The sequence below is a fragment of the Xenopus laevis genome, chromosome 2L (assembly GCF_017654675.1).
Source record: "Xenopus laevis strain J_2021 chromosome 2L, Xenopus_laevis_v10.1, whole genome shotgun sequence".
Taxonomy (NCBI): domain Eukaryota; kingdom Metazoa; phylum Chordata; class Amphibia; order Anura; family Pipidae; genus Xenopus; species Xenopus laevis.
This window is the reverse complement of record NC_054373.1, coordinates 148,603,897-148,628,782: the sequence shown is the minus strand read 5'-3', so window position 1 is coordinate 148,628,782 and position 24,886 is coordinate 148,603,897. Positions and strand designations below refer to the sequence as shown.

At 39.2% G+C, this 24,886-nt stretch overlaps 1 protein-coding gene across 6 annotated transcripts in view; it reads left to right on the top strand.

Annotated features, from left to right (window-relative positions):
- b4galnt1.L (beta-1,4-N-acetyl-galactosaminyl transferase 1 L homeolog) overlaps positions 1 to 24,886 on the top strand; it is a 125,271-nt gene that overhangs the window by 64,491 nt on the left and 35,894 nt on the right. For 3 of the 6 annotated variants that reach the window (XM_041580838.1, XM_041580836.1, XM_041580837.1), the window contains exon 2: positions 7,653 to 7,715. The exons of 2 other annotated variants lie outside the window; for them this stretch is intronic. The gene's annotated coding sequence lies outside the window, so the exon portion shown is untranslated. Of the gene's footprint in view, positions 1 to 7,652; positions 7,716 to 24,682; positions 24,707 to 24,886 lie in introns of those variants that run through there. One more of the 6 variants, XM_018244760.2, reaches the window with a different exon arrangement.

Below are 24,886 nucleotides of genomic sequence, written 5' to 3'. Positions count from 1 at the left end.
AATAATTAAATTTTTTTAAAATGATTTCCTTTTCTCTGTAATAATAATAAAACATTACCTTGTACTTGATCCCAACTAAGATATATTCAATCCATATTGGAGGCAAAACAAACCTATTGGGTTTATTTAATGTTTAAATTATTTTTTACCAGACTCAAGGAATGGAGATCCAAATTATGGAAATACCCATGGTCCTGAGCATTCTGATAACAGGTCCCATACCTGTAATTCCTCTTTTGGTCAATGGAGTGCCTGGGTTTCTTCTACAACCTCTTATATTACAGCAATTGAAGGGGACCCCTTCTGATTTTAGCATCACTTATATACAAGTTTTTCTTTGTTTTTTATAACTAAATGCAATCAAAGTTATATTTTAGATAGGAGCATATATTTTTATCCTGCATAAAATTTGAATAGGGGAGTGCAAACATAAATTGTTCATTCTTGAAACTGTAAATATCTGCAGGTTTAGACTGGTAATACCAGGCTCATCATCTCTTTGTCAGAGAACTCTGAGTCAGTTTTCTTACTTTATGTATTTCTAAACATGTCAAACAGATTCTTCTGGAATTACCTTTATCCGGTCACCTGCATATGCAAATTAGGATTCAGATACTGTCATGGGAAAAAAGTATTTTTTCAAAATGAATCAGTTAATAGTGCTACTCCAGCAGAATTCTGCACTGAAATCCATTTCTCAAAAGAGCAAACAGACTTTTTTATATTCAATTTTGAAATCTGACATGGGGCTAGACATATTATCAATTTCCCAGCTGCCCCAAGTCATGTGACTTGTGCTCTGATAAACTTCAATCACTCTTTACTGCTGTACTGCAAGTTGGAGTGATATCACCCCCTCCATTCCCCCCCCCCAGCAGCCAAATAAAAGAACAATGGGAGGGTAACCAGATAACAGCTCCCTAACACAAGATAACAGCTGCCTGGTAGATCTAAGAACAACACTCAATAGTAAAAACCCATGTCCCACTGAGACACATTCAGTTACATTGAGTAGGAAAAACAGCAGCCTGCCAGAAAGCATTTCTCTCCTAAAGTGCAGGCACAAGTCACATGACCAGGGGCAGCTGGGAAATTGACAAAATGTCTAGCCCCATTTTGAAATCTGATTTTCATCAGATTTCAAAATTGAATATAAAAAAATCTGTTTGCTCTTTTGAGAAATGGATTTCAGTGTAGAGTTCTGCTGGAGTAGCACTATTAACTGATGCGTTTTGAAAAAAAGTTTTTTTCCCATGACAGTATCCCTTTAAGTCTGAAATTACGTTTGTGGTCGGAAATTATCCCTACTTTTCTTGACTTTTTGGACTTCCACAAGCAGGATATCCAAGGCTATTGTGATCTTAAAATACAGTTAATTTGGAATAGGTATCCGTAGTATATAGTTTATATACAATATGTGAGTGTATAGATAGGTCTGTATAGATATATATATATATATGCACTGGAGGTTATTTGAAGGAGTTGAACTTTGATGGATTATTGTCTTTTCAACCCAACTTAATTGTAACTATGTTTGGTAACCAGTGGCCTGAAGCAGTAGACCTGCATATAGACATAATTCCATGGTTTATTAAATAAAGAAATTTACTTTATCCGACATCATACTTCTGGAGGCCTATTTATCAAAGGTCAGATTTTAATGGTTTTAGAGTTTTTTGAAACCAACACTAAACTCACTTTCTCTAAAACTCTGAATGTCATGACATTTACTAAAAGATCTGAATAAAAAAGTATGAATGGAAAATTAATCTGCACGTTCTGAACCCCCTCCCGAATACCTCTAAAACCCCTAAAAATGCGGCAATTCCTAGCAAAAAAAAATCTGAAAACTCTTAAAAGTCCAAATTCATTTACAAGGGTCCAATAGGATCAGTGCAGCTGCCATTGACTTCTGTAGGACCTTGACAATTTTTACCTGGTAAAGTTTTGTATTAGTGGTTTTAGTGGTTTGATCACATTAATAAAGGCTTTAAAAAATCCCCCAAAATTTTTAGAGATTCGTGGAAAAAATGAAATGCAATTGTTAGTAAATAGGCCCCTGGTATATTCTTTTTCTGGCTGTGTATGCTTATGGAGCAGTAAATGTATGCAATGCAAATACTAATGTAGCTTCATGTTAAGTCCACCTAGTAATATCTGTCTACCAACAGAGAGACAAGCCATGGGTGTATTTTGCATACAGTGTGCAACTCCATATTTTTGCTTGTTTTGTGCCAGCTTGTATGTACTGTGTATCAAATTGCATTGAAATACAGGTGTGGGACCTGTTATCCAGAATTCTCTGTACCTGGGGTTTTCCGGATAACGGATCTTTCTGTAATTTGGATCTTCATAAGTTGTCATATAAATATTTAATAAACCAAATAAGCTGATTTTGCTTCCAATAAGGGTTAGTTATATCTTAGTTTGGATCAAGTACAAGGTATTGTTTTATTATTACAGAGTAAAAGGAAATTTTTCAAAATTTGGATTATTGGGTGGAAAGTGGGCGGGAAAATGGGGATTTGAGTGCGCCGGGCCTATCTGAATATTTTTTTTGAAGGGGGGCCCAGCACACTCTAGTTACGCCACTGATTGTTGGGGAGCACTTTGGGCATTGTAGTAGGGCCCCCAAACTAGCTTCATGGGTTTGCATGGGAATCACCTGACAAGCACTTGCAAAAGCTCAAAAGTGCTGTTTCCCTGAGAAATATATGTACTTGCTTCACTTATTGGCATAATGCAGAATCAATTCATCTGATTAGACGTAATGACAGGTTGCCTCTCAGTAATCTTTTATTCCCAACCTACTACTTTTTATGGTTGTTTCAAGGCAGATCTTTCTTAGATGTAAATACTAGGGATGCACCGAATCCAGGATTTGGTTCGGGATTCGGCCAGGATTCAGCCAAATCCTTGTGCCTGGCCGAACCGAATCCAAGTCCTTATTTGCATATGTAAATTAGGGGTGGGTAGGGAAAATATTTTTTTCCACTTTTTCCTTTCTTTGCACTAATTTGCATATGCAAATTAGGATTCGGATTCAGTTCGGTATTTGGGCCGAATCTTTCACCAAGGATTTGGCCAAATCCCAAATAATGGATTCAGTGTATCCCTAGTAAATACAAAGACATAGCTAGTGATGGGCGAATAAATTTGGCAGGTGAGAATTCACATTGAATTTCCTCGTTTCTCCGCCCGCAAATAAATTTGCGAAAATTTGCTGCCGGTATAAATTTTTGGACGCACGCTGTAAAAATCGTTGCGTCAAAACCATTGCACAATTTAACAATTGACACGAGCATCAAAATTCTCCTTTCGGCGAATCGAAACGGGATAAATTCACCCGTCACTAGACATAACAACTGGTAACTTGAATTGTTTTGACATCTAAGAAACGTGCAATCAGTTTTTTGTCTCTAGAACATCTGGGATTTCCCAGTCATTATAAAGTGGTTTTGTTTTCTTTACTGGAAAAGTGATGTTTTAGTCACAGCTTTGCCAGATAAAGCACATGATCATTCGTAATTCATTGTCCTTGCAAAGGAAAAAATTCCCTGGTCACCAGAACCATGGATTAAAATATAAACTAATGTTTTATTATCACAGAGATAAAAGAAAAGCGTTTATAAAAATTACTGTATTTGCTTAAAATGGACTCTATGGGAGACGACCTTCCTGTAATGAAGCTTTCTGATTAAGGGATTCCATACCAGTTCTTTAATGCCACAGACCATATAAAATCCATAATATTAACTATCAGATGTAGGCAAACCAAAAGCACTCCTGAAAATATTTTAATTGAGGCCACCAGTTGCTACGCAGCTACTTCAAAGATTCATTTCACACTCCTTTTTTTGGGATACCAAGGAGCTTGCTCTGTGTGCAATAATAAATTCAGAGATGTAAAATATCAGTGTTTTTAACAGTAAGCAGAGAACACATTTTTAACAATAACTCAAATGCAAATACACATTTTTCTGTGACTTTTATGTGACAATATCCTCCAATATTTGTCCTTAGCTTAGAGGCGCCAAAAGTATTTTTTTTAACCCAAAAATGTGAGTTTTGACCAAAAAATACAACTTGCGAACTTGAATTTTTATGGCAAAAACTCGAACCTTAATAAATCTGCCCCCAAATGTTTAAATTCATTTTTAGTAGACATAAGCTATGGAGATCTAAATTAAGGAATGATCCCTTATCCAGAAAACCCCAAGTCCCAAGCATTCTTGATAACAGGTCCCATACTTGTACCAAGCCAAACTGTCAAGAGTCCGATCATATGTAGTCAAACCAGGGCTGCCATCAGGGGGGGACAGGGGGGACTACTGTCCCGGGCCCGTATGATTTGGGGAGTTAAGCGGTCCCGGCTGTGCTGCACTTACTTGCAGAGCCAGGCCCCTGCCATGAGGCAGCTGCAGATTTTGGAAGGGAGGGCGAGCTGGAACTCCGATGACTGCATCTTACTTCCTGTGCTCTGATTCGCCATGAAGTGTAAGTCCCGGTAAAGCCGCTTGGGGATTGGATGGGTGAGGTTTGAACCTCCTCTCTACTTTATCCAATCGCCATGCAGCTTTACCGGGACTTAGATTTTACTGGTAAATCAGAGCACAGGAAACTGAAGATACTGGCACCTGAGCTCCCTGGCTAAGGTAAGTGCAGTTTTTTTTTTTTTTTTTTTTAACTTGTAGGGGCCCTGGCCAAATATATATTTTTTAATAACTTATAGGGGCCCTGTCCTGGCCAAAAGTTTTTTTTTTAATAACTTGTAGGGGCGCTGGACAAATGTGTTTTTTTAAATAACTTGCAGGGGCCCTGGCCACCAATGTTTTTTCTTAAACTTGTAGGGGGTCCTTGGCCACCAATTTTTTTCTTTAATTTGTAGAAGGCCCTGACCATCAAAACTTGTAGGGGGCCCTGTGCACCAAAGTTCTTTTTTTCTAACTTGTAGGGGGGCACTTAATATTTTAACGCTTGTGTCTTGTGTGGCCTTTATACTGATGGGTAAGCATACCTCCCAACATTTTGGAAATAAACAGAGGGACAAAAAAGTTGCCGCACGTAGTACGGCAAACATTTTTGACAACGCCCATTTTGTGGCCACACCCCCTAATTACCATGTTCATTTTACAAAATTTGGCAGGTTATGAAAGTTTGAACACATTTCTGTGTTTTTTTCCAGTTATTACAGTTTTGCCAATGAAGGTGAATTGCCCTTTAAGCTGTGAGTCACAGCTTCCCCAAGAGACCTGTTATCTTATATTGTTACAGTTGCTTATTTGCTTATCTGAAATTGTTACAAAAGTTTCCAAGTGCACCTGTTGGCTGTTCTGGGCACTCTGCCAAAAGCCAATTAAGTTAGAAACATTGTTTCTTTTTCTGGCTGTTCAGTGCAGAGAAAAACAGCACTGCAGGTTGAGCTGTCAAAAGAGGGACTGTCCCTCTAAAAACGGGACAGTTGGGAGGTATGGTTGGGAGGGGTGAAGGGGGGTAGGCCCTGTGATTTCTGATGGCAGCCCTGAGTCAGATATGCCACTTTTCTGGAAAAAACAGGCTTTTCTATCTCTATTATGTGCCTTCCCTTTTAATAACATTGACATCAGCCATCAACACACTCCGGTACAACACTGAGCAGATGGTGACCATTATAGTTCTCAATTTCTTCATTTAGGAAAGAAATGAGGGTAAAGGACTGGACTGTGTAGGATAACCCAATTTTTTAGTAAGAAAAGAGGAAGAGTGGTGGTCCCAGGACAAATATCCCACTAGAGGACCCTTATAACCTTACTTACAAAAATGTGTCTTTACTGCTCTCATACTTAATAAAATATACACATATATTTCCACACCAATCCTTGTCAGTAGAAAGAACGTGCGGCCTGGATCCATTTAGAATATATTATATTATTCTATTTCTAATACACTGAAAAGCTAAATGTGCTAGGTAAATACAATAGATCAGAGCTGTCCAACTGAATGTGTGTGCTATAGATTGCTGTATATCACATAAACCCATTTTGATATAATCTGGCCCACAAACAAGTTATTTGTCTGCTAAGTGGCCATCTTAGCTGGACAATGCTGCAATGAGTGTTTGAGGATACTGAAAAAGTACAGAAGGCTTGGCACAAACAAATGTTAGTGGTTGGCACATTTACACATTTAAATGAATGTGAACAAGGCTCTGGAGCTTGCTTAGTTTAGTTTTAGCCAGGCTATTATTTCAAATCGTCTCTAACTTGCTCATATGATATAGTATCAGTTTTGATCACCAAGGGCCTACTAGAGAAACTGATAACCGAGCACCCCCTGTTTCCCAACAGGCCAGTCTGACCCTGCATAGTAGGTTAAATTGGAGGAGAGCTGTTGTAATTTCAACACTGTTTGACTTCTGTAATGGGCAGATTATTTGAAGGTTTGTTAAGACAATGGGACAGATTTATTTAGATTGAACTATAATAGTAATTTATCCAAATGTGAACTGAAAGTTGATACCTGTGTCAGTTCTTCAGATTAGTATAATAATAGTATAGTATAAAAGGTCATATTTTAATTCACTGCCCATGCCTAGACCAGCCACAAGAAATCCCTAGGAAAGGAAAGAAGATGCATCGCATTGCTCACTAGAAAACAACCCCAGACTGGCATATTTTTCAGTTGAGTGCAGGCCCAGGGTATGAGCTTAAAGGGGTGGTTCACCTTTATGTTAACTTTTAGTATGTTATAGAATGGCTAATTCTAAGCAACTTTTCAACTGATCTTCATTGGTTTCTTTTTTTATAGTTTTTTTAATTATTTGCCTTCTTCTTCTGACTTTCCAGCTTTCAATTGGGGGGGGGGGTCACTGACCCCATCTTGAAAACAAATGATCTGTAAGGCTGCAAATTTATTGTTTTTGCTATTTTTTATTACTCATCTTTCTGTTCATGCCCTCTCCTATTCATATTCCAGTCTCTTATTCAAATCAATGCATGGTAGCTAGGGTAATTTCAGCCCTAGCAATCAGATTGCAGAAACTATAGAGTTGCTGCATCAAAACCTAAATAATGCAAAACCTGCAAATAATAGAAAATTTAAACCAAATGCAAATTGGCTCAGAATATCACTCTCTGCATCATGCTAAAAGTTATTTAAAGGTGAATAACCCCTTTAATATAAAGATTCAAATAGGTTATGAAATTCTCCTTGAAGAGTTTGCATTGGCAGTTCCAAGCTTTAAATGCTTTTTTAGCAAATCAGGAAAGACACGGCTGCTGCTATCAAGTCACCTAGTTCATAAGTGATCAACAGACTGACTCCATTGTTTATAGGGATGCACTGAATCCAGCATTCGGTTCAGGATTCTGCCAAGATTCTGCCTTTTTCCTGCGGGATTCTGCCAAATTCAAGTGCCTGGCCAAACCAAATACGAATCCAAAAAATCATGTATTTTTTCGTCACACAAACAAAAAAGTAAAAAAAAAATGTATTCAATACAATACACTTGTTTAACTAATTTACATATTCAGATTAGGGTTCCGATTCAGTTCAGTATTCAGACAAATCTTTTACAAAGTCCTAAAATAGTAGATTCAGTGCATCCCTAATTGTTTTTAATGTACAAGAGAAAACTCTGCCTGCATAAATAACTCTTGTTTTATTATTTATAGGTTCCTATGTGCATAAGGCCCTGTTCTTACCAAGTCTCACTGTGGTGTCGTTTTTAAAGTCAGGTAAAACTTTTCTTATTATTTTTGCATAAGGTAGAATCACTCTCTGGGGCTAATTTATCAATGTTCACATTTTTTTTAATCGTAATTTGATACTTTTTTCACTAAAACTCATGAATTACATTTTCCAAATGTTCGATATTTATTAAACGCAAACATTCTAATGGATACATGTAAAAGTTGGAATCTAAAAGCTGTCGAGTTTATGTAGAAGTCATCGGGAGTTGTTTTCAATTTGAGTTTTTCTTTTTTTATTATTTTCTTTTAATTTGTGAAATTTTTATGTAGATCCATTTGCTGCATTCAAGTTTTTTTCACGGTTTAATAAATAAGCAAACAATCCAGTTTGATAAAAATTGAATGGCCTCCGTGTGTAAACTTAAGACACAAGGTAGGGAAGACTCTTAATCAGCTGAAGTTTATTGCTGTGACTCCTTCATGAGAGGTAGACAGCGGTCACTGACAGAATGGCCACCGTATTTCCTGTTCCTGTATGGTTTATTCCTTTTCAGTAACAACAACTTTCACATTTCAACTTAGGAAGCACTGCCACCTAGTGGCCAAACTAATTATACATTAACTATTTAACAATTCACATTTTGCCTCGTTACATGTGTTTCTGATTTGTGCATACAGCCATATTATGCTTATTATACATATAAGCTTATTATACTTATATGCTTATTATACAGTATCCTCTCTATATATGTATATTGCATATTCTGCAGCTCTAGAAGATATTTCTATTAGAGGAGCCTACAGTCTGTACACAGATAAGTGTAATTGGGGTGCAATCATTAACTAAACCGTCTTCACCTACAGTAGGGAATTGCAGATTTTTGTTCAGAGATGATTATTATATATTGCTACAATTTATTGAACATAAACTGTACATAAGTGTAAAGTATTGCAGGTAAAAATGTGGTGATTTGTGATTTACACCTTTCTTTGCCTTGGCATTTCAATAGCATACTGAATTATTGCAAACTTTAAATCATTTAAGTAGAATTGCATAAGTGCTTGTACTTGGGGCATTTTGGAACCATTTTCACTCTAGGGGATAATGTAAAAATATGTAGTTTTGTGTGATCTGGTCTTGGTTGGTATCTGGTCTGATGGTGTTACTACTGCAGTCTGTTGACTTTAAATGCTGCATTGAATTAGTTTATCACAAGCAGACAGGCCTGAATTTGTGGGAAGGCCATAAAGTTCCAGGCTAGAGTGGCAAGATTTTAGGGGCGGCATGCTGCGCAGCCAACTCCTAATTTAATGTGGACAGACAGGAGATTTCACAGCTCTTTAAATCTCCTGTGTGCCAATTCTCCAGTGCTCTGTGCATGTGGTCATTTGTGAATGAGAGGGGGTGGTTACAGGACCGTTTGACCTAGGGGCCCCCACACACCATAAATCTGGCCATCTGGTACATAGAATTGGAATAATTAAATGGATCAGGACAATTACAATGTTACATTTTGGTAATCAACTAAACCATGTAAGCATGTCAATAATTATCATGACAGTTCACACACCTGGACATTATATATTAAACCATATACCCATAAGAGTTATCTCCAAGGTTACAGCCTTTTTTAAGTGCATCTGTTCATATATAAGCCCTTAAGTGTCTCTATCACAAACAATGTGTGAATGGATGTGTAGTAAAAAAAAAAAAAAAAGGCCAACCTTTGGCCCTCCAGCTGTTGCTTAATGGATATGGGAAGCTGTCTAGTATGACATGTGCATGGTGACAACTTCCTCAACTATAATACTAGCAGTGCACTACCAAAATTCTAAAGCGCTGCTCCAGAAACCTGCATACTTCAGATTTCAAGGAGAAAAATTCCACTCTCACATATCATTAGGTACAAAGACACTTCACACTAAATATGAATGCCAGGGGTCAGCTGAACAGTTTGGTGCCCAATGTGCATAGGTTTACCTAAGTATGTGGCCTCTAGGGGTCCCAAAATGAAGACAGCCCATATGAGCTATCATTTCTGTTGTTCTAGCTACTGCAAAATCAACACATTTACCACATTTTATTTTATATTTACTGCATTTTATGTGGTTTAAAGCTACAAAAATGTATGCTAACCCCACATGTTTTTGAAATGTACACAATCCCACAAATCCAAAATGGGTAACTTTGTCTTTCTACTACAATGTACTAAACTGCAAATCTTTCCTGCAATTTTTATGAAATTCCTAAAAATTAACTCAAAGCTTCAATTTTATCTCTCATATACTGTATCATTAGGTACCAAAATAAATCAATTTTTAATTGTATTTTTTTCAAGATCAATTTTTTTTTTTTTTTTTAAAAAGGGGGGGGGGGTAAAAAAGGGGTCAGGACAGCTATAATGGCCCATTACCACTCATGATAATATTAAATGAAAAACACAGGCTCATTTATAATATTTGCTCAGAATGTTTCGCAAAGTGAAAATATTTGCCTTGCGCATGGTTTATATTTAGAAACCTGGCTAAGCGTGATGTATTTAATGCACAAACAGAATTGCAAATTTTTATTTGCACTGGGAATGTCCATAAGGCTTTTTAATTATGTTATAATCCCGAATTGCAAATATTTGTGCACACACTCTTCATTTTAATTATTATGTAGTTTTCGCAAATTGCGAATTTAAATTGCGGTCAACGATATTTTCACACATAACAACCTCTCACTGTTGCAAATACCCATCTTATTTGCGCATATTTTTGTGCCATGTGAATTTGCAAAAAACAGAAAGATGGGCCCCTGGCCTGTTCAGTGCCAGGGGCAGAAAACTAATATTATGTTACTGTTCAACTTGTGAACACTTCTGTATTATTTCTATAAATCGTTATATGATTATTGTATTGTTTCATCTCGCTCTGAATGACAATGTGAACATTAATTATGAAAAATCAGACTAAATATAACTAGAGCGACCAACACAAGACATGGCTGCCATCCTCAGAGCTGATATAATGAAATATCAGTCTTTTAAATAATGGTATTGAAGAACAAGTCTCATTCATAAAAATAGTACAAAATGAATACCTTTCTCCTATAAAACAGATTACAACTACATTTAGTCATAGTCATATTTATTGTCATCTCTTCTGCATACAAGAAAGAAATGCATATGTAATAAGACCAATGTCCCTGTCCTGTCCCAGACTACATACATATTACACATACTCCCAAACAAACATATACTGTGTTAAAAAATCAAAACATATTTGAATGTACACTTTCAAGCCCAGGGTCGGACTGGGCCGCCGGGGCACCGGGAAAATACCCGGTGGGCCCCAGCCTTCGGGGGCCCCTAGCCCCTTTACTTAATGCGACAAGCGATAGCGTGATAAAATAATTTATTATGTACCGTGTGGTGCAGAGTCAGTAAAATCAGAACCGCACTGGCGCCGCACCGGTAATTGGCAGCGGGCCCACTGTCTCCGGCTAATAGCGTCCCCTTCGTTAAGCAGCTAGTGTCCATCACTAGCTGCTTCACTTCCGCCCATAGTGCCTGCCAGTACTGGTTGGAGCAGGCTGGAGCCGAGGCTGCTGCTGCGTGCTGAGGACATGCGGTGCTATCATTTGCTATTGGCTGCACCCACTGTCTGTGCCTGCACGTTAATTTTACGTTTCAGGCAGCAGGCAGCCAACGTAAACCCCTGACATGTGCAAACCTTTTGTGCTGCAATACAGCCCTGGGCATCGATCGTGATTCAGTTGCAATCACTAATGTAAAGCCCTCACGTGCACACTGTGTTCGACGGGGACGCATCCCAGAGCCAGGCTGTGTCAGGAGAGAACAGGCAGGCTGCAGTACACTAAATCAACTAAGGAAGAGTTGCAGCTATTGGGTTACACAATGAATTTCCAGTACAGGGCTTTGTTGGAGAGGACATGCTGAAAAGTTTGTTCTGGCAGGGATAGCCTCCTCACCCCCCCCCCCCCCCATCATGTCTGAGCATGGAGACTACTGGTGGTAAGCAGCTTTTATTACTAGTACTACCTGCCAGTTACAGTGTTCAGGGTTAACTCTTTGCATTCTGGGGGTATTTATAAATTAAATTGCTATTTATTCTGGGGGTGTTTATACATGGAATTGCCATTGTACCATTATGATATGAATTCTGGGGGATTTATAAATTAAGTTGCATTTCTGCTATGAGTTCTAGGGGTCTTGATACATGAAATTTCTACTGTGCTATCCTGCTTTCTGGGGGGTATACAGAAAATACAGGTTTCAAGATCTTCGTACAAGTGCACAATCACACTTGTATCTGACAGCAATGTTATACTTATGTGTATCTGTAGGTGTTAAGTCTTCCTATTATTTTTAGTGGGGATCACATGCTACCCCCAGTATGGGTAGTTGAAGGAAGAGACATTTGAATGGTTGTCTGTGAGCCCCTGGGTTTAAAGAGATACTGACACCAGAAATTAAACCTTTTTTTATATCTATCATAATATTGTCTTTGCATACTATCTATAATTTTGCCATAAAGTATTTACAGATGCATTTACATTACCAATCTGATCCCCCATGTTCCTCTCTGAGGGGGCTGCTATATTTTAGCTTCAGCAGTCTGTTAGCATTAGAAACTCTAACTGACATGTTGGGAAAAGCCCGACTCACACATCACTACTGTACTGCTAGAAATGTGTGCTCTTGCCTGCTGATGTTTGGGGCTGTGGGTAGGAAATCTTATTGTTGCTGGCTATGGTGGATTTACGTTACCAGGGGCAAGTTTAGGACTTTTTTAGTCATTTATTCACATTCCACTTTAAGAACATACGTATGTGAAGAGGCCAGGGCAAGAAAATAAAATTGGGAAAGCTTTCCCAAAAGATTCATGCAGGAGCTGCATTCTGAAGAAAAAGGGGATAATGAGAGATACAATGGTTATTAAAGAATAGGAAAAGTTAGAACAATATGTAAAAATAGAAAGAAATGCTGGAAAAATTGCTTGTTCTTGGGTGTGACTATTCAGTGTTTCTAACCGTGTATATTATACTTGTGGTGCCAGTTCCTACCTACAGTATTACTGCCTACTGTGTATCATGTGTTGGGACTCTATTTACTGCAGTGATTTCTGGCATGTCTGGCATTATTGCTGATTATCTAGTTTCTATGGTGATTATTGGCATTTCTGGGGTTAATTACTTATCCATTTCTTCAGTGACTACTAGCATTTGATTTCATTGTATTTAATTTGATTTAATTAGATTTGTTGCCCACATTATTGCCCATTCATCCCAAAAATCCTACTTTCCCAATCATCCGGTATCGGTGTGGGGGGAGATGCGGGCCCTTGACATAAGGTTTCCTGGTGGGCCCCAGCCACCCCAGTCCGACACTGTTCAAGCCAAGAACAAATAACAAACAAAGAAGAAGAAACCCCATTTTTTCAGCTCCCACTTGTAAGGGGGTGAACTAGATGTAAGTGTGATATGTGACAAATATGTGTTTGATTGTGAAATGTTGTGTGTTTGTAAAAGTGTTGGGTGTAATTTGTGTAAATCGCCACTACATGGCGAATAGAGGTTTAGTTCTTAGTTTAGTTGTAATTTCCCCCCCAGACACTAGAGGCCACTATAGAGCACACAAGGGCTATAAAAGGAGGTGCCCCGTCCAAGATGAGCAGGAGGGCGAGTGACAGAAGGACATCAGCTGATCGGCAAGTGAAGACAACATTGATAGATAGGAAAAGCTAGAATAGGAAAGATTTTAAGTAAAGCGAGCACGAGGTGCACGAGATAGTGAGGGTAGTTAGTAAGGGCAGCTGTGGCCACATCAAGGAGGAAAGTGGAATTAGTTTCCTACGGGCACTCCGTAAGTAAGAGAATCAGTGATAGTTTAGAACAAGGTAGGAAGAACACCTGAGTCTCTGGACAGGAATTGGATGGAAAAGGGTCCTAACCTGGATGAGTGGAGAGATATCACCCAAGAGGAATCGGGCTTCTATTGGAGAGTGGGGGGATACGGGTGGAGCATATATCGGACCACTAGTCGGTTAGGTGTGATCCAAGATCCTATGGCAGGTAGGGATGTCGCGGACTGTTCGCCGGCGAACTTGTTCGCGCGAACATCGACCGTTCGCGTCCGCCGAATGTTCGCGAACGTAACGCAACGTTCGCCAATTTGGGTTCGCCTTAGCTGGCGCTTTTTTTTGCCATTTCTCCCCCAGACCAGCAGATACATGGCAGCCAATCAGGAAGCTCTCCCTCCTGGACCACCCCCACACCCCCTGGACCACTTCCCTTCCATATATAAACTGAAGCCCTGCAGCGTTTTTTCATTCTGCCTGTGTGTGCTTGGAAGAGCTAGTGTAGGGAGAGAGCTGTTAGTGATTTGAGGGACAGTTGATAGTAAGTTTGCTGGCTAGTAATCTACTTGATACTGCTCTGTATTGTAGGGACAGAAATCTGCAGGGATTTGAGGGACATTTTAGGTTAGGTAGCTTTGCTGCTGGCTAGTAATCTACCTTCTACTGCAGTGCTCTGTATGTAGCTGCTGTGGGCAGCTGTCTGTCCTGCTGCTGATCTCTCATCTGCATCTGTTCTTCAAACCACTGCCACCTAGCTGTGTGAGCTTTTTCACATTCTGTCTAAATATCAATAATAATACCGTCTCCAGAAACACCACCTGAGTGACGTAGTGTGATTTCTGCCCTTTACAGCACAAAACGCAGCGCTGTGTCAACAATGGATTTTTTAGAAACATATTTGCCCTTGATCCCCCTCTGGCATGCCACTGTCCAGCTCGTTGCACCCTTTAAACAACTTTAAAATCATTTTTCTAGCCAGAAATGTCTTTTCTAGCTTTTAAAATTCGCCTTCCCATTGAAGTCTATGGGGTACGCAACGTTCGCGAACTGTTCGCATTTTTGTCCGGACGTTCGCGAACATGTCCGCGAACATTTTTTCCGACGTTCGCTACATCCCTAATGGCAGGTGTGCCGACTCTGCAGTGATTCCTTGATATAATTTAAACTGGAAGTGTCTTTGAACAAGTGTGTGCTGGAGTGACTGTTGAGTGTCCTGGTGTTCATATTCCGAATAAATATCTCCTGTTTCATTTTACATCAAGTCTCGTGTGGTGAGTAAGAAATTGGGTTAAGTTCCCCTTTAAAATCTGGAAGCCCCTTCCACACGCTCCTTCATTTTAACACAAGAGTTTTCTTTATTTTTTGTGCCATTTATTTGTGCAATCACACCTTATCTAAAATCTACTACCAACCTTAAAACTTAACTTTAAAGTAATATAGTAAAGTAATATAGCAATACTTGTGCCTGATTGTATCTAATATAAGGTTCTATTTTAGTGCCTATATAACCACAATTCACATTATCTATTTTTTATTACCATCATTATGCTGTGCAATAAAGTGCATATCTGTTACCTCCTCTCACTACCAATAATAAAGTGCATTTATTGTGCATAACCCATAATATGTGCAATCTAAGCAAACCCATCCCTAACAATCCACCTTTACTTCAACTCCCATGTGTAAACCAATTATATCTAGTCAAAAAACAAAAAGAGAGACCGCTCACCACAGACTTCTCCCTATGCCAGGTGTCAGTCTCCAGTGTCCCCACTGTATCATACGCAATAATCCGAATAGACGGCACTACTGGGCTGTTTTTATTGTAGCAGGTAGCTGATCACACACCTAACGTGTTTTGGGATAAAATCCCTTAATCATATCTAGTCTACGAGGGACAAGATTAAAAACAGAAGCCTAAAAACATTGAATTTCTATAAAAAGACCAGATAGTTACCAATTTTAAGAGAGCAGTTGCTCCCTTAAAAGTCTTACAGCTTGAGGGATAAAACTGTTACAAAACCAGATTGAACATGTATGAATGCTACGATATCTCCACTCTAGATGGCAGCAGATCAAAAAACTTATTAAAAGGGTGTGAAGGATCATCCACTATTCTGGATACCTTACCTAAACATCTCTTGTTAAAAATCTCTTGAATTGAAGGTAAAAACTCTCCAATAATTACAATTGCTGTCCTCACAATTTTTTGCAGCCTCTTGCGGTCACTAGCAGTACAGTTGCAATACCACACCATGGTAGACTTTGTCAATACACTCTCAATAACTCCTCTGTAAAAGGGCAAAAGTACAGATCTAGGGAGATTTACTTCCCTCAACCTTCTTAAAAAGAAAACCATTGTTGTGCTTTACTAACCAAAGCAGAGGAATTTAGGCTCCACGTGAGGTCATCTGAAATATGAACACCAAGAAATTTAGTAAGCATACTGTTAATGTTTAACATGACTACCCTCTCAAAACACTTCATAACACTCTGGGTAAGTGCGATGGGACGGCATGTTGCAGACTGATTCTTTGGCACTGGTTTAATAGTGGTAATCTTGAAGCCCTCTGGAACCACAGCCTGACCAAGAGATGTATTAAAAATGTCAATAAAGACACTAGTTGATCTGCACATTCTTTTAGTAGCCGACCAGGGACTTGGTCAGGACCCATGGCTTTACGTACAGTAGATCAATTCTAGAGAAACTCCTCCGTACCTAAGCTGCTGTCAGGAGCACCGTGATGGCATCATCTCCAAAATGGCAGCGCCCATGACCCACATGGACCGATGGCGGCGCCATGACGGCGACATGATGACATCACGCGCAAACTTTGAAAATAAAAGGACTCCCAGGTCATAGGTTCGATGACCAATTTTAGGAATTGCTGAATCGTGTACCTGGGTTTCCTGAATTATTGCTTCTTGGCTTCCTAACCCTTGGTTTGACCCTGATTCTGTTTCCTGCCTTACTGAACACTCGCCTGATCTTGACTACGCTTATGCCTGACCCTTTTTTGGATACCGCGAACTGGGCTTCCTCCTTGGTCCTGACTTCTCCGCTAGGAGCCGATAGACCCCTGACAGTTGCCTATTTGGTGGACGAGGAATCTTTCTCACAAGAGAATTATTTTGTGCATCAAATCTTGCGTAGAAAGTATTCAGCTTGTCCGGAAGGAACTCATCCTCAGTGCATTCAGGTGCACATACTTTATAACCTGTAATACTGTAGCTTTAACTCCCTGCCATATTCGCCTGGCATCACCACTATCAGAAAGCTGATTTTGTGTTTTTTGTGCATATGCCGATTTGCTGCCCTTATGGCCTTCGCTAACCTAACTCTTGCAAACTTAAGAGCTTTTCCATTACCAGCGCTAAAAGCAGCATCACAGGCTTTCAACAGTGCCCTAGCTTCACCTATTAGCCATGGCTTCTGATTTGCGCTTATACTAACCCGTTTAGAGATAGTAACATCCTCTACACACTTAGGGGGTTAATTACTAAGCTCCGAATACCCGAAATTCCCCGAAATCTGAAAAAATCTTGATTAATAGGATTATTAAACCTCGAGGGCAAAAAAGGCAGAATATAAAAACACTGCATCTCAAACCCATCGTTGCATTGATTTTTGGTTGTGTCTTGGTTGGAGTTTTTCGGGGAAAATTCACGAAAAAATTGCTAAAATCGGAGCTTTTCCCATTTTCAGGAAAATGTAATAATAAATAAGCGTTAAAAACAGGAGCGGGTTAGATCGGAGTTTGTATCAGCCGATATTGAGATAAATTTGGACCTTGATAAATAACCCCCTTAGTAATACAGAATAACCCATTACAGATACCATATATTCCTCTAAGTTTATCAGACCCGCATAAGTAGCAGCTTCCTTAAACATATTTCAGTCTGTACACTCAAAACAATCCTACAATTTTCATTGAAAAATTTGCGAATTTACCTAAAAAAACGCTTTGAATAATTTTGACGCACTACATTTTTGACGCGAGCGCCAATTTTATATGCGCTCAATTGCGGAACAATTTTCACCAGATTTTTCACCACCGAATTTTTGCTGCAGTGAAACGCAAAAATTTGCCGCATATTAGTGCCTGTCTAATTAATTCGCCCATCACTAGCTCCAATGCCAACATAGACCCCTCTGTGGCCACACTGTAATTTCTTTTTACCTCCGTTTTGTTACGTTTAAGCAGTGGCTTATATATAGCAATTAAGTAGCAAATAGCAATTGTAAGCATCTTTGATATTTGAATAGACAAGATCCAAGGTGTTTTTTTCCACGTGTAGCAAAATCAATATATTGATAAAATTTTGGAAATACTGATTTAGTTTTCAGGCTACTGACTCTTTTAAGTAGCGTTGTGTGTATAGTACCTGGCGATTTCCTTTACTTTCTATGTAAATACAAAACGAGCGACTAGTCGCCGCTGCTCGCTTTTTAAAAACGCGGGCGACAAATCATCCCGTGTGAATCAAGCCTTAAGATTTACAAGATTGAAATCTCCTGCTATAATTAACACTCCATCTGGGTATGTTGTTTGGACCTTGTTTATTGCATCATACAATTCAGCTAGCGCTTGAAAAGCATTTGCACTCGGAGGCACAGAAACAGCAATAATGATCACAACTGGAAATAGAATGGTCTGCATTTTAATGGCGAGTTCTATTATCTTTGAACAATGACTTGAGATTACGGTTACATTTATGCATCACGGTTTAACATAAATGCACAATCCTCCTCCCCTTCTTTTTCTGATTGTCTATCAGCACGGAATAACAGCAATCCCTCTAAATAGATATCAGAATCTGATGTCCCTTTGTAGCCAGGTCTCAACAAACACGAAAAGGCAACAGTCTCTCATCCCAAATTGTTTGTTTCTCCATAGGCTGATACAGTCAAGTTTATTCTCTATAGCGCAGACGTTAGCAAGATGGTGTACTGTCAATATATAATTATCTTTATTTTATAGGTATGGGATCTATTATCTAACCAAAAGCATTTCATTTTTGATTGCATTGCTTTTTCTGTGTAGTACAGCACTTTATGCTTGATGTTAAAAGGATGTTCTCATCAGAATACAAAGGATTTAGTTATTACCTGGAAACATTTCATTTTGTAGCAATGAATGGCATTCGACCCCTGTATATTTTCCTGTGCAAGAACTAAACCCACTGTTTTGTACCCAGCATAGCTGCCCCCACAGCTAGACAGCTGAGCATTTATATAAAAGGTAGCAGTGTTTCTGGAACAAACACATGTTTGCAAGTGCTGGATAACAATACATTAACATTGCAAGAGATAAGGTGGTTTAAGACGGCTATATACGTTCATTTGTGGTGGTCCACGATCCTGACTGATATCCATGTATTATGGATATCAGTCAGTTTGTTGATTGGGCAGCATCCCTCTGTTCTGGTCATTCTGTCAACCCAAACAAAAGGATTTATTTTGCTATATACATCTATTTACTGGGCCTAAGCTAAGCCACTTTACCTATTTCACTCTCATCGATAAATCAGCTACACAGTATATTAAGGCTAGTGTCACACAATGGGCCAGATTCAATTCAATGAGAAAAGGGTTTATCACGTGAAAAGTCATGGACGAGATTCAATTTAAGATGCAGTTCAATTCAGAAAAACATATTTCATGGTTTATCACGTGAAAACTCTATTGAAGTCTAGGGGAACAAACCAGAACTGAATTTGGAGAAAAGTTTTTTCTCCAATAAATGAATTTCTTCTGTGAATTTTCACATGATAAACAGTGAGATAACTGATCCATTGGGTTTTCTTCTGGTGTAAATATGGCCCTCTGCCCATTTAAACTGCCCCAATAGGGATGGCATCCTGTCTGTCACACATGGGACTCTGTCACACATGGGACAGATTTCCATGAGAAAATGCACAGGTGCCGTGCCTGTCAGTGCATTCTAAAGATGCAAGTGTACTTTGCCTATTGGCTAATATTCTGAGATCAGATATATAAAACCCCTGCCATAAAGCATGTTAGGTCTGACATTAATTCCCCTGCAGGGAAATTGAAATAGTCACGTGAGTAGTAGTAGATTCCTTCGTGCAAGCTGAACATTACTAAGATGTTTCTCAAAAGTAAAGAATTACAGTCCTTTGATAAATATGAGCCAGACAATTTAAGGTACGTTTGAAATGATAAAGAAGGAATCTGACTGAGTTTCCCTATAAAACCACAAATCCCACAGTGCCGTATAGTCAAAGAGATTAAAAAGATGCAAATGTAGTCAGTGGCAGATTAAGGACATGTGAGGCCCCTAGGCTACACTTTCCACAGGGCCCCCTTCTAGGGCAGGTGCTTTATATAGTCGCGATACGCGCCACTTTTTTTTTAAAGAAAAACGCCACCCGCTGTTTAAATTAACTCTCTGCAGAAATTATTTCACTGTCTGCAGAAATTATTTCACTGTCTGCAGAAATTATTTCACTGTCTGCAGAAATTATTTCACTGTCTGCAGAAATTATTTCACTGTCTGCAGGCTACAAAAATTAGTTTACTGTCTGCAGAAATTATTTCACTGTCTGCAGAAATTATTTCACTGTTTGCAGGCTACAAAAATTATTTTACTGTCTGTAGGCTACAAAAATTATTTTACTGTCTGCAGGCTACAAAAAATATTTTACTGTCTGCAGGCTACAAAAATTATTTTGCTGTCTACAGAAATGATTTCATGGTCTGCAGGCTACAAAAATTATTGTCTGCAGGCTGCAAATTTTCTCTGGCTGCAGTGCAGCTCTACAGCTGTTGCTGAGCCCGTCTGGGTCCCCCCTGCTGCTGGCCGACCATCGCCTCACGGTAGCTTTTAATTTAAAGAAAATTCTCTGTCCGGTGCTCACTGGCACTGACTGCTGCAGCCTGCAGGACCAGGGTACTGCTACCACCACACTGGCTGGCCCCGTTGGGACCGCCACCCGTGCCTTGCTTTCTAGCTAGGCTAGCTGCATGCCTGGGACTGAGACAAGTTGCAGCACAGTGCACTTAGTAATAGGCATCTTGAACTTGGGCAGCAGCTTGGTAAAGAAGACAGACCAGGGGCGCTTCACCAATGAGGCAAGTTGAGGCTGTCGCCTCAGGAGGCAGCACCCCACTAGGTACCAGGGGCAGCAAAAATTCTGCTCCTGGTACTTTAAGAGTGAATTTCCAATGGAGGGGGGGGGGGCAGCAGCACCTGCTACTGCCTCAGGCAGGGGAGGGGCCAGGATCGTCCCTGAGACAGACAGACTGCTTGTCTGCTGCCTCTGCCTGTGTGACTGCCATGGGTTTTCGTCGGCACACAGCAGTGACGTCACTGGTGAGAGACAGCCCTTCCACATGAAGATAGTCAGCCCGGCCTGCATCATGCATTCAGTGTCTTGTCTCCCACTCCCAGTGAGCTAGCTGGGGGGGTGGACCCTGGTGGAAAAAAAAAATTACACATTTTTTAAAAAACCCATGGGCCCCTACCACTAATGGGTCCCTAGGCTATAGCCTAGGGAAGCCTAGGCATTAATCCGCCCCTTAATGCAGTCACCAGTAAGTTAAAAAATCAGGTAAAAACAAAGTTAGGATTCAAGTCTGATTGCTGTAATGCTATAAATTTGCCAACGCGCGTTTCGCAGAGAGCTTTTTCAAGGCAGTGTGTGTTGTGAAGGACGGCAAATATTTATAACCTTACATAGAAGCGTCCACGTCCCTGGCATCATTATATATGACCATAAAACTTAACCTTTATTAGAAATTCTAAGATTTATAAAACTGAACAATAAAGCGTATAATATCTCATTACCAGTTAGGATAAGAGACAATTACCCTAATAACAATGGTTTAAGGGAATGGGTGTGAACTTTGTCTTTCTTTATGTTTCTTCTATAACTCATTATGTTTGTTGCAAACCTATTTAAAATGATTCATTTTTTATATAAGTGGTATGCACTTTATATAGGGAGTATCCCTGAGGTGTTAATGTACTGGTTGATGTGAATGTATACAGCTTGTACTCATAGATAGATTAATGTTCCTTGTACAGTTATAGGACCTGTTATCCAGAATGCTCGGGACCTGGTTTTCTGCATAAGAAATTTTTCTGTAATTTGGAACTTTAAACCTTACCTCTGCTAAAAAAGTATTTAGATATGAAATAAACCCAACAAGTTTGCCTGGCAATATAGATTAATTATATCTTAGTTGGAATCATGTACAATGAACTGTTTTATTACTATAGAGTAAACGGAAATATGTTTCAAAATTGTTAATTATTTAATTAAAATGGAGTCTATGGCAGACGATCTTCCCATAATTCGGAGCTTTCTGGATAACAGGTTTCTGGATAATGGATCCTATACCTGTACTAATAAATGGCAGGATAATATAAGTTATGGAGGGCTTCCATGACCTGTATAAAAACATTTATATGTTCATAGAACTTCCAACAAGGGGTGTGAGATCTAATTAGCCCTCTTATCTGTATTTGTATGTAACCCCTCATGTTTGATGAATACACCCATTTATTGTAAAGCTCTTCGAAATTTGCTGGCTCTTTGTGAATACGTGTTCTTAATGACTTTGCGTTCTTTTTGAGATAACACAAGTTTCAGTAAGTCGTGTTATAAATTACAGCCACTAGAATCTATTTGAAAATATATTTAATATGTTTCAGCAAAAGTAAGGGCAACACATGCGTATTATGATGAAAAGCCAGTACTGGCAATAATACGTCTGACTAGAGCCGTGTCTCTATGGTGGTAGATTAGCTCCCCACGTAAATAGGTAGAAATCACGAGGGAATTATTGGAAGGGAGGGAAAGGGTGTGGATGACCATAGCCGGTGTTCAAATTGGGGCTTTAATCTGCCCATATATATTTTCTAATACTGTTGTGAATGACTACTAGCCCACCAGGAGAGTGACGTTGGAGGGTGGGCTGAATATTGCCATAGGCTACCGTGACAATAGGTCTTTGTACCACCAAGGAGCATAAGGAAGGGAGGGCTGACTGATCAACACTCACAAGATATCTCTGGCTATTGAAGCAGTTATATATGGGGATTTTGGAGGTTAATATTAATTCATACCACCAGTCCACTCTATGGGGCCGATTCACTAAAATTCGTTCGACTATTCGACCATTCAATAGTCGAAGTACTGTCTTTTTAAAAAAAACTTCGACCCCCTAGTTCGCCATCTAAAAGCTACCGAAGTCAATGTTAGCCTATGGGGAAGGTCCCCATAGGCTTGGCTAACTTTTTTTGCTCAAAGGATATTCCTTCGATCGTTGGATTAAAATCCTTTGAAATTATCCTTGGAATTATCCTTCGATACTTCGATCGAACTATCTGCGCTAAATCCTTCGAATTCCTAGTCGAATATCGAGGGTTAACTAACCCTCGATATTCGACCCATAGTGAATCGGCCCCTATGTGTTTTTAACTAAATGTTATTTTATGGCCACGTTTTATGGCCACGTTCCAGCACTACAACCAAGGATTGTTTAAAGTGAATCTTTGATATATGGCAGCATGGTTTTAATTAATGTTAAATAAAGGTTATGTTTTAACACACATAGGGGCACATTTACTAATTTCGAGTTAAGGATTAGAATGAAAAAACTTCAAATTTCGAAGGTTTTTTTTTAGGTACTTCGACCATCGAATAGGCTACTTCAACCTTCGACTACGACTTTGATATCGAATGATTCAAACTAAAAATCGTTCAACTATTCGACAATTTGATAGTCGAAGTACTGTCTGTTTAAAAAAAACTTTGACTACCTACTTCGCCACTTTAAAGCTACCGAGCATCAATGTTAGCCTTTACAGGATGTTCATCATGATAATCTCCTTGTGATTTTACTTTCCAAACACAGGGAGACTGCAGAGCAAAATTATATGCTTTATATGTACATATGTACCAGCTTCCAGAAAAATAATACAGCATTGCATGAAGGACAGTATATACTCATTTTAATAATTGTGCCAAGACACAATTGCTGGTTTTATAACAGATTACATTTCCTTGAAAACATGCTTCTACTTCCCAACAAATTACAATAAAGTAGACTTTGCAAACTCTTGCCTTACATACTCTGCTTAAAACCCACACCATTTTATTCAGGGTGATTATTTTTTACATTTTCATCTGACTTGCCTTCATGTTATTGCTCTAGCTTAAATAGAAAAAAAGAGGAAATCTATTAAAATCAAAACCATTTGGATTCACTGAAAAGGCACATGGTTTGCTTATGATCATTCGAGGACTTCTTTACCAAAGCTTAGGACACAAGTGCTAGAACTCCATTATTGCTTATTTACAGAGCACTTGAATTCAGAGCATAGCACAGTACTGTGGGTTCAATGGAGCCCTGCACCAACTATCATAGGCAGATATGAGCATTCACCCTGATATCAAATGCATATAGACAATGCACATGCTTGGACAATGGACAGTCAGACTGGTCCCTGGGAAATACTGGCAGACTAATCTGCTAATGAAACCATATACATTGGCAAATATTATAACGCAGAAGTCAGATTCAACCTGATTGGAACCCGAGTCACAGCAGAATTCTGGGCACACATGGAAAATGGTTGGTCAGGGCATCATATCTCACTTTGTTTGACCAGGATATATGGGTATTACCAATATGTTACTTTAAATAGATATAATCTCTGTATAAACAACCCCCTTTCTTTTCATCATGTTTCTTCTTCCTTTGTTATGACAACTCTGGTTTACATATAAACAGAAGTCCATTACACAGGGGAGATTATTTGCCTAACCAGAAGCAAACTGCTCTGGCTCAAGAAACAACAAAAAAAACACATGTTGTTTATGATTAAAGCAATAGTCAAAAAGTATGTTGAGCACCATCCCTATTTATCAGACAGACCGACAGGAGTAACAAAGAATATACAAGTGGGTCCAGTCCCATGTGGACCCCAGCCAAGGACCAATTTATAATTTACACCAAAAGCCTGTGTTAGACCTTGGGGTCGCCATCAGGGCGGTACTGGGTGGACAATCCTCCCGGACCTGGTGGCTTCTATATGTTAATGGGGGCATGGCTGTGCTGTGTTTACTGGATTATCTGGGCTAAATAGTCACTCATCGGCCGAAGTAGAAGCCAAGCTGCCGACGAAAGGACAGGAAAGGTAAGTTCTGCTGAACACCAATGTTTTTTTTGTTTTGTAAATCCCTGGGCAATAATTTTATTTAACATTATGTGGGGACCCTGGCCACCAATGTTTTTTTTAAAAACTTTTATGGGCTGGGCAGGCCACTGATGTTTTTTGTTTTATTTGTAGGGGGTCCCTGACTACCAATGTTTCTTT